This window comes from Oncorhynchus clarkii, chromosome 29 (assembly GCF_045791955.1).
Source record: "Oncorhynchus clarkii lewisi isolate Uvic-CL-2024 chromosome 29, UVic_Ocla_1.0, whole genome shotgun sequence".
In the NCBI taxonomy this organism is placed as follows: Eukaryota; Metazoa; Chordata; class Actinopteri; order Salmoniformes; family Salmonidae; genus Oncorhynchus; species Oncorhynchus clarkii.
This window is the reverse complement of record NC_092175.1, coordinates 6,979,779-6,993,482: the sequence shown is the minus strand read 5'-3', so window position 1 is coordinate 6,993,482 and position 13,704 is coordinate 6,979,779. Positions and strand designations below refer to the sequence as shown.

The 13,704-nt window shown below is 45.8% G+C and overlaps 1 protein-coding gene across 2 annotated transcripts in view; it reads left to right on the top strand.

The window, feature by feature from the left end:
- Nucleotides 1–13,704, top strand: part of LOC139388776 (homer protein homolog 1-like) — a 73,480-nt gene that overhangs the window by 23,157 nt on the left and 36,619 nt on the right. The gene's annotated exons all lie outside the window — the stretch shown is intronic.

The following is a 13,704-nucleotide window of genomic DNA, read 5'->3' as shown; positions in this document are numbered from 1 at the left end:
ACTTCAGCTATGACGCTCAACACTGAACTATACCACTATCAACAATCTACATGAGCGGCATGGGTGTCAGTTATGACTGATCCCGGATGAGCCCCCACTTATGTTACGAATCCCTTTTGGCCCGGCAGTCTAGGGGGGGGATGGTAATGAGACCCGTAACATAACTCATGCAAATTATAGTGGTGACAAAGTAAAAGTGTGAACGAAATAACCACGACAACTGAAATTATACCGTCAAACTCAGGGTTTATTTATAAACACACGGTAATGGGGGGAGCAGGAAAAGGGGCTGAGCTGGACCCAGGGAAAGAAACAAGTATTCAAAAACACCCCTAAACTAGAATAGCCTATTTCAACAACAGCTAACTAACCAAAAATACAGTGGGTGGTCCGCCCAGTTCTAACTAGTGTATTTAACAAAGTCTACCTGCGGGTAGTGTATGCCCATGGGCGACTTGTCTTGGTTTCCCCTTTTCCCACCAGCAATCAAACACATATCATAACCAAAGACAATACTCACAGGTGATGACAAAGTGATATGGAGATGCTCAAACAAAAGAGAGGTCTAAGACACAAAGAGAGAGTGAAACACAGAGATCTACATACATGGCATTTACAGAGAGATTGAGCTCTAGAGCAAACAACTGATGGGGTTTTTAAACCAAGGGAAAAGAACTGTGATAGGGTAGGAAACAGGAGGAGGTGTGTCTTCTGATGGATGATTGGATTGGTGACTGATTGGGGAGTGATGATTTTCACCTGTGAGGGGAGAAGGAGAGAAAAGATTTGTGGTTGTAGTCTCTTTTCTGGATTTGGATCATTATCGGGCATCAGCCTAATTCTGCTCTGCATACATTATTTGGTGTTTTATGTTGTACACGGGGGATATTTTTGCAGAATTCTGCATGCAGAGTCTCAATTTGGTGTTTGTCCCATTTTCTGAATTCTTGGTTGGTGAGCGGACCCCAGACCTCACAACCATAAAGGGCAATGGGTTCTATAACTGATTCAAGTATACATTTTTTGCCAGATCCTAGAAGCCCCTTCTTGCCTTGTCTCTCAGATCGTTCACAGCTTTGTGGAAGTTACCTGTGGTGCTGATGTTTAGGCCAAGGTATGTATTGTTTTTTGTGTGCTCTAGGGCAACGGTGTCTATATGCAATTTGTATTTGTGGTGCTGGTGACTGGACCTTTTTTTGGAACACCATTATTTTGGTCTTTCTGAGATTAACTGGCAGGGCCCAGATCTGGCAGAAACTGTGCAGAAGATCTAGGTGCTGCTGTAGACCCTCCTTGGTTGGGGACAAAAGCACCAGATCATCAGCAAACAGTAGACATTTGACTTTAGATTCTAGTAGGGTGAGGCCGGATGCTGCAGCCTGTTCTAGTGCCCTTGCCAATTAGTTGTGTGTGTGTGTGTGTGTGTGTGTGTGTGTGTGTGTGTGTGTAATATATATATATATATATAAGGGAACACTTAAACAACACAATGTAAATCCAAGTCAATCACACTTCTGTGAAATCAAACTGTCCACTTAGGAAGCAACACTGATTGACAATAAATTTCACATGCTGTTGTGCAAATGGAATAGACAACAGGTGGAAGTTATAGGCATTTAGCAAGATACCCCCAATAAAGGAGTGGTTCTGCAGGTGGTGACCACAGACCACTTCTCTGTTCCTATGCTTCCTGGCTGATGTTTTGGTCACTTTTGATTGCTGGCGGTGCTTTCACTCTAGTGGTAGCATGAGACGGAGTCTACAACCCACACAAGTGGCTCAGGTAGTGCAGCTCATCCAGGATGGCACATCAATGCGAGATGTGGCAAGAAGGTTTGCTGTGTCTGTCAGCGTTGTGCACAGAGCATGGAGGCGCTACCAGGAGACAGACCAGTACATCAGGAGTGGTGGAGGAGGCCGTAGGAAGGCAACGACCCAGCAGCAGGACCGCTACCTCCGCCTTTGTGCAAGGAGGAGCAGGAGGAGCACTGCCAGAGCCCTGCAAAATGACCTCCAGCAGGCCACAAATGTGCATGTGTCTGCTCAAACGGTCAGAAACAGACTCCATGAGGGTGGTATGAGGGCCCGAAGTCCACAGGTGGGGGTTGTGCTTACAGCCCAACACCATGCAGGACGTTTGGCATTTGCCAGAGAACACCAAGATTGGCAAATTCTCCACTGGCGCCCTGTGCTCTTCACAGATGAAAGAAGGTTCACACTGAGCACATGTGACAGACATGACGCTGTGGAGAACGTTCTGCTGCCTGCAACATCCTCCAGCATGACCGGTTTGGCGGTGGGTCAGTCATGGTGTGGGGTGGCATTTCTTTGGGGGGACGCACAGCCCTCCATGTGCTCACCAGAGGTAGCCTGACTGCCATTAGGTGCCGAGATGAGATCCTCAGACCCCTTGTGAGACCAAATGCTGGTGCGGTTGGCCCTGGGTTCCTCCTAATGCAAGACAATGCTAGACCTCATGTGGCTGGAGTGTGTCAGCAGTTCCTGCAAGAGGAAGGCATTGATGCTATGGACTGGCCCGCCTGTTCCCCAGACCTGAATCCAATTGAGCACATCTGGGACATCATGTCTCGCTCCATCCACCTACGTATGTATGTTGAAGAGGGTGGGGCTTAAGCTGCATCCCTGTCTCACCCCACGGTTTTGTGGAAAGACATGTTTTTTTTGCCAATTTTGACCACAGACCTGTTGTTTATGTACATGGATTTTATAATGTTGTATGTTTTTCCCCCAACACCACTTTCCATCCATTTGTATATTAGACCCTCATGCCATATTGAGTCAAAGGCTTCTTTGAAATCAACAAAGCATGAGAAAACTTTGCCTTTGTTTTGGTTTGTCAATTAGGGTATGCAGGGTGACTGTGGATCATTGCTATTCCAACTTCCGCGACGCATATAAGGCCCTGCCCCGCTCTCCTTTCGGAAAAGCTGACCACGACTCCATTTTGTTGATCCCTGCCTACAGACAGAAACTAAAACAAGAAGCTCCTTCGCTGAGGTCTGTTCAACGCTGGTCCGACCAATCTGATTCCACACTCCAAGACTGCTTCCATCACGTGGACTGGGATATGTTTCGTATTGCGTCAGACAACAACATTGACGAATACGCTGATTCGGTGAGCGAGTTCATTAGAACTTGCGTTGAAGATGCCGTTCACATAGCAACGATTAAAACATTCCCAAACCAGAAACCGTGGATTGATGGCAGCATTCGCGTGAAACTGAAAGCGCGAACCACTGCTTTTAATCAGGGCAAGGTGACCGGAAACATGACCGAATACAAACGGTGTAACTATTCCCTCCGCAAGGCAATCAAACAAGCTAAGCGTCAGTATAGAGACAAAGTAGAATCTCAATTCAACGGCTCAGACACAAGAGGTATGTGCCAGGGTCTACAGTCAATCACGGATTACAAAAAGAAAACCAGCCCCGTCACGGACCAGGATGTCTTGCTCCCAGGCAGACTAAATAACTTTTTTTGCCCGCTTTGAGGACAATACAGTGCCACTGACACGGCCCGCAACTTAAACATGCGGACTCTCCTTCACTGCAGCCGACGTGAGGAAACCATTTAAACGTGTCAACCCTCGCAAGGCTGCAGGCCCAGACGGCATCCCCAGCCGCACCCTCAGAGCATGCGCAGACCAGCTGGCTGGTGTGTTTACGGAAATATTCAATCAATCCCTATCCTAGTCTGTTGTTCCCACATGCTTCAAGAGGGCCACCATTGTTCCTGTTCCCAAGAAAACTAAGGTAACTGAGCTAAACGACTACCGCCCCGTAGCACTCACTTCCGTCATCATGAAGTGCTTTGAGAGACTAGTCAAGGACCATATCACCTCCACCCTACCTGACACCCTAGACCCACTCCAATTTGCTTACCGCCCAAATAGGTCCACAGACGATGCAATCTCAACCACACTGCACACTGCCCTAACACATCTGGACAAGAGGAATACCTATGTGAGAATGCTGTTCATCGACTACAGCTCCGCATTTAACACCATAGTGCCCTCCAAGCTCATCATCAAGCTCGAGACCCTGGGTCTCGACCCCGCCCTGTGCAACTGGGTACTGGACTTCCTGACGGGCCGCCCCCAGGTGGTGAGGGTAGGCAACAACATCTCCACCCCGCTGATCCTCAACACTGGGGCCCCACAAGGGTGCGTTCTGAGCCCTCTCCTGTACTCCCTGTTCACCCACGACTGCGTGGCCACGCACGCCTCCAACTCGATCATCAAGTTTGCGGATGACAGAACAGTGGTAGGCTTGATTACCAACAACGACGAGACGGCCTACAGGGAGGAGGTGAGGTCCCTCGGAGTGTGGTGTCAGGAAAATAACCTCATACTCAACGTCAACAAAACTAAGGAGATGATTGTGGACTTCAGGAAACAGCAGAGGGAACACCCCCCTATCCACATCGATGGAACCGTAGTGGAGAGGGTAGTAAGTTTTAAGTTCCTCGGCGTACACATCACAGACAAACTGAATTGGTCCACCCACACAGACAATATCGTGAAGAAGGCGCAGCAGTGCCTCTTCAACCTCAGGAGGCTGAAGAAATTTGGCTTGTCACCAAAAGCACTCACAAACTTTTACAGATGCACAATCGAGAGCATCCTGTCGGGCTGTATCACCGCCTGGTACGGCAACTGCTCCGCCAACAACCGTAAGGCTCTCCAGAGGGTGGTGAGGTCTGCACAACGCATCACCGGGGGCAAACTACCTGCCCTCCAGGACACCTACACCACCCGATGTCACAGGAAGGCCATAAAGATCATCAAGGACAACAACCACCCGAGCCACTGCCTGTTCACCCCGCTATCATCCAGAAGGCGAGGTCAGTACAGGTGCATCAAAGCTGGGACCGAGAGACTGAAAAACAGCTTCTATCTCAAGGCCATCAGACTCTTAAACAGCCACCACTAACATTGAGTGGCTGCTGCCAACACACTGACTCAACTCCAGCCACTTTAATAATGGGAATTGATGGGAAATGATGTAAAATATATCACTAGCCACTTTAAACAATGCTACCTAATATAATGTTTACATACCCTACATTATTAATCTCATATGTATACGTATATACTGTACTCTATATCATCTACTGCATCTTTATGTAATACATGTATCACTAGCCACTTTAACTATGCCACTTTGTTTACATTCTCATCTCATATGTATATACTGCACTCAATACCATCTACTGTATCTTGCCTATGCCGCTCTGTACCATCACTCATTCATATATCTTTATGTACATATTCTTTATCCCCTTACACTTGTCTATAAGGTAGTAGTTTTGGAATTGTTAGATAGATTACTTGTTGGTTATTACTGCATTGTCGGAACTAGAAGCACAAGCATTTTGCTACACTCGCATTAACATCTGCTAACCATGTGTATGTGACAAATAAAATTTGATTTGATTTTATGTGGTCTGTCGTACGCTAATTTGGTAAAAGCCAAATTGACATTTGCTCAGTACATTGTTTTAACTGAGGAAATGTACAAGTCTGTTGTTAATGATAATGCAGAGGATTTTCCCAAGGTTGCTGTTGACGCATATCCCACAGTAGTTATTGGGGCCAAATTTGTCTCCATTTTTTCAGATTGGGGTGATCAGTCCTTGGTTCCAAATATTGGGGAAGATGCCAGAGCTAAGGATGATGTTAAAGAGTTTGCCAATTGGAATTTTTTATCTGTATATTTTATAATTTAATTTAGAATACCATCAACACCACAGGCCTTTTTGGGTTGGAGGGTTTTTATTTTGTCCTATAGTTCATTAAAGGTAATTGGAGAATTCAGTGGGTTCTGGTAGTCTTTTTAATAGTTGATTCTAAGATTTGTATATGTTTTTGCTGTTTGTTTGATGTCATAGAGCCAAAAAGATTGGAAAAGTGTGATTTACCCATACATCTCCATTTTGGATAGATAATTATTCGTGTTGTTTAGTGTTTTCCAATTTTCCCAGAAGTGGTTAGTCTATGGATTCTTCAATTACATTGAGCTGATTCCCGATGTGCTTTTCCTTTTTCCGTAGTGTATTTCTGTATTGTTTTAGTGATTCACCACAGTGAAGTCGTAGACTCAGGTTTTCCTGGTCTCTCTGTTTTTGGTTGGACAGGTTTCTCAATTTCTTTCTTAGGTTTTTGTGTTCTTCATCAAACCATTTGTCATTGTTGTTAATTTTATTCAGATTTCTGTTTGAAATGTTTAGATTTGATAGTGAAGCTGAGAGGTCAAAAATACTGTTTAGGTTTTCTACTGCCAAGTTTACACCTTCACTATTACAGTGGAACGTTTTTACAGGAAGTTGTCTAAAAGGGATTGAATTTGTCTTTGCCTAATTGTTTTTTTTACAGGTTTCCATACTACATTCCTTCCATCTATAGCATTTCTTAATATTACTCAGTTCCTTTCGCTTTGATGCCTCATGATTCAGTATTGCTCTGTTCAAGTAGACTGTGATTTTGCTGTGATCTGATAAGGGTGTCAGTGGGCTGACTATGAACACTCTGAGAGACTCTGGGTTGAGGTCAGTGATAAAGTAGTCGACAGTACTACTGCCAAGAGATGTGCTATGGATTTTACCTACCATAGGAGTCCCCTCGAAGCCTATCATTGACTACAGTTGAAGTCGGAGGTTTTCACTATTCCTTACATTAATCTGAGTAAAAATTCCCTGTCTTAGGTCAGTTAGGATCACCACTTTATTTTAATAATGTGAAATGTCAGAATAATAATAGAGAGAATGATTATTTCAACTTTTATTTCTTTCACCACATTCCTAGTAGGTCAGAAGTTTACATACTCTCAATTAGTATTTGGTAGCATTGCCTTAAGTTGTTTAACTTGGTCAAATGTTTCGGGTAGTCTTCCACAAGCTTCCCACAATAAGTTGGGTGAATTTTGGCCCATTCCTCCTGACAGAGCTGCTGTAACTGAGTCAGGTTTGTAGGACTTCTTGCTCGCACACGCTTTTTCTGTTCTGCCCACAAATTTTCAATAGGATTGAGGTCAGGGCTTTGTGATGGCCACTCCAATACCTTGACTTTGTTGTCCTTAAGCCATTTTGCCACAACTTTGGAAGCATGCCTGGGTCATTATCCATTTGGAAGACCCATTTGCGACCAAGCTTTAACTTCCTGACTGATGTCTTGAGATGTTGCTTCAATATATATTCCTCCCTCATGATGCCATCTATTTTGTGAAGTGCACCAGTCCCTCCTGCAGCAAAGAACCCCCACAACATGATGCTGCCACCCTCGCGTTTCATGGTTGGGATGGTGTTCTTCGGCTTGCAAGCCTCCCCCTTTTTCCACAAACATAACGATGGTCATTTTGGGCAAACTGTACAATTTTTGTTTCATCAGACCAGAGGACATTTCTCCAAAAAGTATGATCTTTTCCCTCGTGCAGTTGCAAACCGCAGTGTGGCTTTTTTTATGCCGGTTTTGGAGTAGTGGTTTCTTCCTTGCTGAGCGGCATTTCAGGTTCTGTTGATATAGGACTTGTTTTACTGTGGAAATAGATACTTTTGTACCTGTTTCCTCCAGCATCTTCACAAGGTCCTTTGCTGTTGTTCTGGGATTGAGTTGCGCTTTTCACACCAAAGTATGTTCATCTCTAGTAGACAGAATGCATCTCTTTCCTGAGCAGTATGATGGCTGCGTGGTCCCATGGTGTTTATACTTGCGTACTATTGTTTGCTCAGATGAATGTGGTACCTTCGGGCGTTTGGAAATTGCCACCCAAGGATGAACCAGACTTGTGGAGGTCTATAATTTTTTTTCTGAGGTCTTGGTTGATTTCTTTTGAATTTCCCATGATGTCAGGCAAATACATCCACAGGTACACCTCCAATTGACTAAAATGATGTCAATTAGCCTATCAGAAGCATCTAACGCCCTGACATATTTTTATGGAATTTTCCAAGCTGTTTAAAGTCACAGTCAACTTAGTGTATGTAAACTTCTGACCCACTGGAATTGTGATACAGTGAAATATTCTGTCTGTAAACAATTGTTGGAAATTTTCTTGTGTCATGCACAAAGTGGATGTCCTAACCGACTTGCCAAAACTATAGTTTGTTAACAAGAAATGTGTGGAGTGGTTGAAAAACGAGTTTTAATGACTCCAACCTAAGTGTATGTAAACTTCCGAGCTGCAGGAGTTGTGACCAGTTTTTTTGGTTATGTTGTCATAGTTGTGCCTAGAGGGGCATATGGGGGAGGGAATGCTGTCACCTCCAGGCAGGTGTTTGTCCCCCTGTGTGCTGAGGGTGTCAGGTTCTTGTGCGGTTCTGGCATTTAGGTCGCCACAGACTAGTACATGTCCCTGGGCCTGGAAATGATTGATTTCCCCCTCCAGGATGGAGGAGCTGTCTTGCTTAAGGTATGGGGATTCTAGTTGGGGCGTATATGTAGCACACAGGAGAACATTTTTCTCTGTTAAGAGAATTTCCTTTTGAATTTCAAGCCAAATGTAAAATGTTCCTGTTTTGATTAATTTAATTGAGTGAGTTAGGTCTGCTCTATACCAAATTAGCATACCCCTTGAGTTCCTTCCACACCTGGCAGTTTGATGGATGGGACTACCAGCTCTCTGTAATCTAGAGGGCAACCCGTCTTGTTTCTTGTAGGATGACAATGTCTGTATTTTTCTTTGATGAAGTCCAGGTTCCTGCTCTTTAGGCTAAAGGCAGACCTCAGGCCTGGGATATTCCAGGATGAGATAGTGAAGGCTTTGTGTTCCATAAAGTGTCCAATGTTGTTAGTCATGTGGTTTGGCCTAAGGCCAGTAAGTGTGAGCAGAGCCTGCTGAGCATCTGGAGCATCTGGTACATGCCATTGGCTTGGGTTAGTGTAAGAGTGGGGGTTGGGCCTGTTTGCCTGCTCACGGCCTGGGCATTTGTGTGACTTCCATGTTGAGGCCCTCTGCTGGAGTGGGGGGCATGGGGAGGGCATGAGGGGCATAGGTCTTATCTGCGGTGGCCTAAATGGAGTATGGTTAACTTGGGGGGGGTGTCTTGCTGGTCTGGGCGTGGTGTCTAATCTGCTCCTGTGTGAAGTGTTTGAGAGCGATGTCCTTTAGCGTCCGGGCTAAGGTGGGCACTGCTGCCTTGTATAGGTGGACCTGGTTATAAAGGCTGTTCAAGTCCAGGGTGGAGTGGTGGGCCAGGTAAACATTTGGTTTTGAGGCACAGTCATGGGAAATACTTGCATTTTACCTGATGTTTGGTAGCAGGGTGGAAGTCTTTTCGTGGTAGCAGGGTGGATATAACCACTTGTGCATTGGGGAAAGTGGTAGAAGCTTTTTCAATCACTCCCTTGAGTGCTGTGGCCACCCTTTCCTGCTGTGTTCTCAGGTCGTTTGTGCCTGTGTGTAATATTATGTGGCTGGGTGAACCTAGTTGGTCTTCAGACAGAAGGTCTAGGGCACACTGGGTGTTTGGACACCAAACTTTAGACACTCTTGTATATATTTTCCGTTTGAGTCCATAAGGATCACAATCTGTGTCTTGTGTATATCCTCAATGGGTGTGAGGGGGTTGTAAGGAGGGCTATCAGGGTGGCACAGGGGGGGTGCTCAGAGGGGGTGGAATCCCCTGGGCTTGGGGTTCTTCGTTTGTCTGTCCCGCTGTGTTATCGACGTGGTCTGGGTTGGACTGTTCTGCTGTGGTGTTGAGACATTTGTCCGGAGCTGAGGTGGGCTGTTCTGCCGGCTTCTCTGCGGGGGTGGCCACCTCTCTAATGGGTTGTTCTCTGTCACATGCCATCCCCCTCACCCTCTCCTCCAGCAGTCTGATCCTCTCCTCTAGTGCTATGTTCTTCTCCTGCTCTTTCTCCTGTTGATGGTGTCTCACCACAGTCCAGAGTGCAGATATGTCTCTCTCCACCTCCAGCTCTCCAGGTCTATTTAAGGGGGGTGTTGTTGTGCTGGACTGTTGTCTGGGTCTGTGCTGACTGGAGTGTAATCACCTGCTGTTCCAGCTCCACCTGCCTTACCTCCCGCTGGGTGAATTTATCCCGCATTTCAATGAGGGAGTAGTACTCTGTGATTGGAGGTTGACTTCCCGCTTTGGGATGCTCGTCTGTGGGAAGAGGTCTGGTCTGACCCGCTCGGGGGTCTGGGTATTTTTCTCAAGAGAGAGCTTCTCCTGCTGAGCTAATTCTTTGATTAGGTGAAAGTCCAGCTGAAACTGTTTGGGGTTGCCCTGTACCAATACTGTTCCAGACTTATAGAGATTTATATTAGCTGACTCAGAGTCCTCGTTGTCTAGTGTCCTGAGTTTCCACCCATTGGTAACACCCTAACAGAGGGGTAGTGTGTTAATATAGCACTGTGCCGTGCCAGGGAATAGTCTGTATGGAAGATACGGTTGCTTATGTTCCCATTTTTTATAATAGTTAGCAAAAAGTGTCTTTTGATTTTCCATATGTAGCTTCATTTTGTACTCTTTTCTTGTCTTATTATTCTTTACATACAGAGGGTAATGTATTTTAATTACCTCTGAACAGCGAGAGGGGTGCATCTAGAGCCTCTCCATTTGGTTGGGACTCTCCTGCCATTGTTGGGCTCAAGGGCTTTGACACCTCTCGTTTCACACATCAGTGCTAATTGAAGTTGTAGTTCTTTGTCCTACCAAGCTTGGTAGCCTTAGCATTCAGTCCTTATAAAGTAAAATACACTGCTCAAAAAGATAAAGGGAACACTTAAACAACACAATGTAAATCCAAGTCAATCACACTTCTGTGAAATCAAACTGTCCACTTAGGAAGCAACACTGATTGACAATACATTTCACATGCTGTTGTGCAAATGGAATAGACAACAGGTTGAAATTATAGGCAATTAACAAGACACCCCCAATAAAGGAGTGGTTCTGCAGGTGGTGACCACAGACCACTTCTCAGTTCCTATGCTTCCTGGCTGATGTTTTGGTCACTTTTGAATGCTGGCGGTGCTTTCACTCTAGTGGTAGCATGAGACGGAGTCTACAACCCACACAAGTGGCTCAGGTAGTGCAGCTCATCCAGGATGACACATCAATGCGAGCTGTGGCAAGAAGGTTTGCTGTGTCTGTCAGCGTAGTGTCCAGAGCATGGAGGCGCTAACAGGAGACAGGCCAGTACATCAGGAGACGTGGAGGAGGCCGTAGGAGGGCAACGACCCAGCAGCAGGACCGCTACCTCCGCCTTTGTGCAAGGAGGAGCAGAAGGTGCATTGCCAGAGCCCTGCAAAATAACCTCCAGCAGGCCACAAATGTGCATGTGTCTGCTCAAATGGTCAGAAACAGACTCCATGAGGGTGGTATGAGGGCCCGACGTCCACAGGTGGGGGTTGTGCTTACAGCCCAACACCGTGCAGGACGTTTGGCATTTGCCAGAGAACACCAAGATTGGCAAATTCGCCACTGGCGCCCTGTGCTCTTCACAGATGAAAGCAGGTTCACACTGAGCACATGTGACAGACGTGACAGAGTCTGGAGACGCCGTGGAGAACGTTCTGCTGCCTGCAACATCCTCCAGCATGACCGGTTTGGCGGTGGGTCAGTCATGGTGTGGGGTGGCATTTCTTTGGGGGACCGCACAGCCCTCCATGTGCTCACCAGAGGTAGCCTGACTGCCATTAGGTACCGAGATGAGATCCTCAGACCCCTTGTGAGACCATATGCTGGTGCGGTTGGCCCTGGGTTCCTCCTAATGCAAGACAATGCTAGACCTCATGTGGCTGGAGTGTGTCAGCAGTTCCTGCAAGAGGAAGGCATTGATGCTATGGACTGGCTCGCCCGTTCCCCAGACCTGAATCCAATTGAGCACATCTGGGACATCATGTCTCGCTCTATCCACCAACGTCACGTTGCACCACAGACTGTCCAGGAGTTGGCGGATGCTTTAGTCCAGGTCTGGGAGGAGATCCCTCAGGAGACTATCCACCACCTCATCAGGAGCATGCCCAGGTGTTGTAGGGAGGTCATACAGGCACGTGGAGGCCACACACACTACAGAGCCTCATTTTGACTTGTTTTAAGGACATTACATCAAAGTTGGATCAGCCTGGAGTGTGGTTTTCCACTTTAATTTTGAGTGTGACTCCAAATCCAGACCTCCATGAGTTGATCAATTTGATTTCCATTGATCATTTTTGTGTGATTTTGTTGTCAGCACATTCAACTATGAAAAGAGAAAAGTATTTAATAAGAATATTTCATTCATTCAGATCTAGGATGTGTTATTTTAGCGTTCCCTTTATTTTTTTGAGCAGTGTGTATATTTTTTTACATTTGGTTTCCATGTGTTTGATGCCATTTCATCATCATTGTACTGTATTTTTCTTCTTGGCTTTTGAAAGTGAAAAATAGTTTCGGACTAAGCATTACTAAGCATTTGATGTTTAGCTTGGGAATAATACTCCTTGGGTGTAGGAAACATTCCAGGTAATTCTAGGTAATTCCGTTCAAAATCAGGTTGTAGGTTTGGAGTTTTGATTTGGAGTGAAGGTTATGTTGTTTACGGTAGAATCCTGCATATGTGCCTGCCAAAAAATCCAAGTTTGTCTGTCTATTTTTTTTTGTCACTAAAAAATGTGGGAGCTCATCTGCTCATGACCTCTGTCTCTCTCTGTCTCCATGTCTGTCTGTCTCTGTCTGTCTGTCTGTCTGTCTGTCTGTCTGTCTGTCTGCCCCTATGTCTGCCCCTATGTCTGCCCCTATGTCTGCCCCTATGTCTGCCCCTATGTCTGCCCCTATGTCTGCCCCTATGTCTGTCCCTATGTCTGTCCCTATGTCTGTCCCTATGTCTGTCCCTATGTCTGTCTGTCTGTCTGTCTGTCTGTCCCTATGTCTGTCCCTATTTCTGTCCCTATGTCTGTCTATGTCTCTCTCTCTTTGTCTGTCTATGTCTCTCTCTCTTTGTCTGTCTTCCTGTCTCTCTCTCACCCCCCCCCCCTCCCTCTCATAGAGGGGGACAATAGAGATAATAGAATTCACCCAGTACTCAGTCTTTCTCCCTCTCACTCAGCAGTTTCCCCTCTCTGTCTCTGTCTCTGTCAATTCAATGTGCTTTATTGGCATGACGTAAACAATGTACAGATTGCCAAAGCTTACTTTGGATATTTACAATATTCAAATAATTAGAATCAAAATTGTCAATTGGACAACAGTAACAACAATAACCAAGGGTCACAATAACAATAAGCATAGAGGACATGTGCAGGTTGGTTGGTCTGTCAGACACTGTTCCTCATCTTACGGCAGGCAGCAATGTAGTGAAGTACGCTGCCAACCCACAGCTCTGTGTCCTCCCTCGACAGGACGCCTATCCTCATCAGAGGGGTCTTTGAAACCTTGAATAAGGCTTTCAAATTTGGGGAAATGAAACAAATTGTTTTATATTTCTGACACTTTGTCAGGAAATGCAGCGCCGTCTCAGGTTCTGCGGTGGTCGCACAGCCTTTCCTCTGCGTCTCTCTCTCTCTCTCATCCTCCAAGTACCACACGGAGACCAACAATCCAGTCCGCTTCAGTCCGCTTCTATGGGTTGAACGTAAATGCTACTTTCCTGTACATTATTTTAAAGTAAAAAAAGAGGCACTTTAACATTGAATCATTTTCATCAGGCAGCTTCAACAGTTTAAATGGCCCTGTACTGGGAATGCATCATCTTTAATG